Below are 5,702 nucleotides of genomic sequence, written 5' to 3' on the forward strand. Positions count from 1 at the left end.
AAAAAAAAAAAAAAAAAAAAAGAGGCAGAATCCATATTCGTCTGTACCCTGTGGTCCTAAACTATATATTCAATAGATTTGCATACACATGTTCCAAAACCCAGGAATAGTTTATAGCAGCATCTTTAGGACTAAGCAGTATTTATCAATGCTTAATTTTTATTAAATTATAGCTGATATGCAACAGAATATAGATATGAAGTGTTTAGTTCAATGAATTTTGGCACCTGTGTACACTCATGTTAAGTACCAGTCAAATTAAGATAGAGAACATTTTCATCACCACCCAGAAAATGTCTTCAATTGATGCTCCTTTCCAATCAATTATCCTCATCTCCAGACATTACTTTCTGATATTTTCTATCACTACCAATTAGTTTTGCCTATTCTTGGGTTTTGTACCTTCTGTAGTTTGTAGTGTTTGGCCTATTTCAATTAATAGAATGTTCTTGAGATTTATACATAATGTTATATGTATCAAGTTTGGTGTTTTTTAATTGATGATAAAAATCTCAGCATGTAAGTGTGCTACAGTTTAATTATCTATCCTTTCATTAATGGACATTTGGATTGCTTTCAGTTTGTGGCTATTATGAAAGAGTCCATAGAAACATTTATTTTTACTAAGTCCAAGCTGGAAACAACTAGAATATCCATCAACAGTAGGATGAATAAATTGTAGTATTAGAGTATAAAAATAAATGCCCTAGTGCAGGTAAACAACCTGAGTGAACTTTCCCAAACAACATTTAGCTAAAGAAGGCAAAGTATAATCTGTCTCATTCCATTTTTTTTATTAGTCTCAAAACTGGAAAAATGGAGCTGTTATTTATTTATTTATTTTTTTTAAAAAAAATATTTATTTATTTAGTTCTCGGCGGACACAACATCTTTGTTTGTATGTGGTGCTGAGGATCAAACCCGGGCCGCACGCATGACAAGCGAGCGCGCTACGGCTTGAGCCACATCCCCAGCCCCAGGGAGCTGTTATTTAAAAACCAGAATAATACAGCCTGGCCTGGTAGCACACACCTGTAATTCCAGCTACTCCAGAAGTAGAGGCAGGAGAATCACAAGTTCAAGGCCAACCTCTGCAGCTTAGCAAAAATCTCAAAACTTGGGAAAAAATAAAGAAGATAAATAAATAATAAGAAGGGCTGAGGATGTAGCTTAGTGGTAAAGCATCCTTGAGTTTAATCCCTAACACAAGGAAAAAGTCAGGAAAAATACAGTTTTGAGGAAGAAGAGAGAGCGACTAGGAATGGGTACATAGGATGAACCTATAGGATATATCTTTTTTAATATTTATTTTTTAGTTTTAGGTGAACACAATATCTTTATTTTACATTTATGTGGTTCTGAGGATTGAACCCCGTGCTTTATGCATGCTAGGCGAGCACTCTACCACTGAGCCACAATCCCAGCCCCTCTTTTTCTTTTTTCTTTTCTTTTTTTGAGACTATTTTCTTTGAGAGCTGGGGTTGTGATTCAGTGATGGAGCACTTGCCTAGCACATGTGAGGCACTGGGTTAGATTCTCAGCACCACATATAGATAAATAAAATAAAGGTCCATCAACAACTAAAAAATTTTTTTAAAGAATATTTTATTGGGCTGGGGATGTGGCTCAAGCGGTAGCGCGCTCGCCTGGCATGCGTGCGGCCCGGGTTCGATCCTCAGCACCACATACAAACAAAGATGTTGTGTCCGCCGAGAACTAAAAAAATAAATATTAAAAAATTCTCTCTCTCTCTCTCTCTCTCTCTCTCTCCCCCCCACTCTTTCTTTAAAAAAAAAAAAAGAATATTTTATTTTTCTACATTTATCTTGTTCATTTATTTATGTGGTGTGGGGGAGCAAACCCAGTGTTTCACATGTGCTAGGCAAGTTCTCTACCACTGAGCTGCAACCTCAGCCCAGGGTAATATTTCTTATTCAGGGTAGTGATTATACTGGTGTGCTTACTTTGTGAAAATTCATCAAGTCCTATATTTGTGATGTGTGCCCCCTTCTGTATGTGTGCTATACTTCAGTAAAAAATTTCATATTTTAAAGATGAAGTGTCATTATCACCAATATGGTAAGCTTCTTGGAGAATGGTAGGGAAGGGTCAATGAAGAAATTAATTTAGATTGCAAATAAGACTGCACAGAAACTAGTACTTATTGTACAATGCTTATAGTATGCAAAAAGGTCCAGTCACTTGGGAAAGCAGGTTGACAGTCTCTTTTTAAGCTCAATATACATTTACCAGACAACCCAGCAATCCCACTCCTAGTTATTTACCCAGGAAGAATGAAAACATGTGTCTCCAAAAAACCTGTATGCAAATGTTGAAGGTAGATTTACTCATAATAACGCAAAACTAGAAACAGATTGAGTGTCCATCAGCTGCTGAATAAACAAGTTGTGGTACATTTGCATGGTGAAAACTATTCAACTATAAAAAGAGACTATTAAAACATGCAATAAATTACTGAGGCATGCAACAATATGAACTACAAGCATATAACTAAGTGAATGAAGTCAGACACAAAAGGCTACATACAGTATGATTCCATATACATGACATCCTGGGAAAGGAAAAGCTATAGGAATAGAAATTAGACTGACAGTTGCCAGGGACTGGAGTGAGAAGAAAATTGATTACCAAGGGGCACAAGGGAACAATTGGGGATGGCAGAATGTTCTATATTTTGATTGTGGTGATAATTATACAATCATCAAAAACTCAATTATCTGTTCCTAAAATGGATACATTTTATATCCCAGGTTTGGTTTGGTTTTGTGGTGCTTGGATTGAACCCAGGGCCTCAGCATGGTTATGCAAGTGCTCTACCACTAAGCCACATACCCAACCCCAGTATGCCGGTTTACATTAATAAACTTAAAAAAAAATAGCACTCTAGGAATCAGTACAATAAAGTGACATGCATGAGATGGGTAATATGGAGTTGTAAAAGAGGCATAAAACTTGTGTTGTGTGAATGTTCTGGTGGCCTAAAAGCAATCTTGGAATAAAATGACCTCGTAAAGCAAAAAAACAAATGAACACACATTCATTCTAATTATCCCTCTATCACCTCCCATCTCAAGAAACAGAAAATGTTGCTTCTATAGAAATCACGGATAACAATAGTTTACAAAATCAAGTGCCTACTATGTGCCAAGCATTATCCTAAAAGCGTCTGCATGTGTTTAATCCTTAAAACAACCCTAAGTGTAAATGGGGACAGGATTTCAATGCTGGGCAATCTGATTTTAGGGCACATGCAATCTCACTTTTCAAGCATGGTTGATACTGCATTGCAGAGAGATTCCCATTCATTGTGGGCAGAGTAATCACTATTCCAATAATTGCTACGGAATGTGAATTACTTTCCTCAAAAAGGTAATTTCATTGCTGCTTCAAAATCCAGGTGTTCGGGCTGGATATAGCTCAGTTGGTAGAGTGCTTACCTTGCATGCACAAGGCCCTAGGTTCAATCCCCAGCACCACCAAAAAAAAAAAAAAAAAATCAAAGGTCAATGTAGCAGCCCAGCCACAAAGATGCCTATCAATGATTCTTGCCTCCTTGAATGAACACATCTGGGTGATCCCTTCCCACATTGAATAGTATTAGTAATTTTACCTCTAAAACCAATAAAATTTTTGCAGAAATGATAGAAGGTGATGTCTGAAGATAGGATATAAAAGACATTACAGCTTCTGTCTTGCTTTCTTGGATCTGATTTTGTTCCAAAAGCTACTCCCTGGGATGCAGATTGTTTTTGATAAAAGGGTAACAATAGCTTCCATCCCACTACTACTTTGTTACCCTGACATCAAGAGAAAGGATCTTTGTGTCCTCTCCTTAAGTCTAGGTGGGCTTCTCACTGCTTCAACCAACAGAGTATGGTGGAAGTCAGGTTATGTGATCCTTGAGGACAGGTCAGATGCAATGCAGCTTCAACTTTGTTCACTGGGACCCTTATGCTTGGGCGTGTACTTCTTGGCAACACCTAAGAGGTCTGATTACCTTGGTGGGAAAGGCTAAACTATATGGAGAGGTCACATAAGTGCTCTCTAGTCAGCACTAGACTTTCACTCATCCCAAGCACTAAACTGTTTCAAAAGTAAACAAGCCTTCAGAGGGAATTCTAGCCCTGTTCATGTGTCCCTCAGCTTTTGTTTTTGGTGCCAGGGATTGAAGACAGGGGCACTTAACCACTGAGCAACATCCCCAGCCTTTTTTTTTTTTTTTTGAGACAGGGTCTCACTAAGTTGCTGATGCTGTCTTTGTACTTGCCACCCTCCTGCCTCAGCCACTGGAATTATAGGCCTGCACCACTTGCCTGTGTCCCTCATTTTCTTAATCTTCCAAGCTCAGAACCCAATTTTGTGGAATAGATAAGATCCTCACAGTGCCCTGACCAGTTTTTTTTGACTAAACAGGGTTTGTAGGCATGTTAAGATTGTTGTTCAAAGTCATTATTGGGGATAATTTGTTCTGCCATGATATTAACCAGCACAGTCTGTGACTCCTAACAGTTCTTGCCTTCTAGACAATGGCCTCTCCTCCAAGGCACTTGAGCAGGCCATCAGATGAAAATGCATAGACTACAGGTAACATATGGTCGTCTTTGTTTTTAAATGGTGCTGGAGGTCAAATCCAGGGCTTTGTGCATGTAAGTACTCTACCTGAGCCACATCCTCAGCCCGACATATGATCTTAAACTGAAGAGGATTAAGTCAAAGCCTGCTAAATTACTCTTGAGGCCTTTCCAAAGGACTAGATGATATCTTGTTTATTGTGCCATATTCTCCACCTTCAGTAGTTTTTTTTTTTTTTTGAGAGAGAGAGAGAGAGAGAGAGAGAGAGAGAGAGAGAGAAAGAGAGAGAATTTTTTTAATATTTATTTTTTAGTTTTCGGCGGACACAACATCTTTGTTTGTATGTGGTGCTGAGGATCGAACCTGGGCCGCACGCATGCCAGGCGAGTGCGCTACCGCTTGAGCCACATCCCCAGCCCCTTCAGTAGTTTTTAAGACTGAGTAAATGGTTAAATTATTTCACATATAATGATTTTCAATCTATTTAGAGAAAACAAATTATACATTTGTAGAGATAACCAAAGTGTGACAGTGACAATGCCTGAAAGGTGCTTCTAATATAAAGACATATTAACACTAGAGCTTCAAACTGATACATTCTTTTGAGATGGCAACTCAAAAAGCTTTGACTTGTGCCTTATGAAAATTTATCCTGAGCTATATTTTGGATAATAATGATAAATGTTAAAATCAAGGAACAATGGTGTGATGTTGTCCAATTTTCCACTTGAGTAAAATCCCTGAGGACAATAACTTCGTTGGTTTTGCTACTGCTACTCTTGTTGCCTTGCATAGTGTAATGCAAGCACTTAAGCTATATAAATGAAATCACAGAAGAGAATGATTTTATCCTCTGATGGATATTAAATTCCCTATTAGTCTATAAGCAAGACACTCTGTTTTCAGGGTTGAAGGGGATAATGGGATATGTCTACTGGTGAACTGGCAAAAAATAAACTCAAGGGCCAGGGATTAAAAAAAAGAGGAGGAGGAGAAAGAAGAAAAAAGGAGAAAAGGGAAGAAAAAGGAGAGGAGGAGGAGAAGAGGAGAAGGAGGAAGGAGAAGAAAAAGGGGAAGAAGATGAGAGGACGAGAAACAAAAACTAATAA

The sequence above is a fragment of the Marmota marmota genome, unplaced genomic scaffold, assembly GCF_001458135.2.
Source record: "Marmota marmota marmota unplaced genomic scaffold, marMar, whole genome shotgun sequence".
Lineage (NCBI taxonomy): Eukaryota > Metazoa > Chordata > Mammalia > Rodentia > Sciuridae > Marmota > Marmota marmota.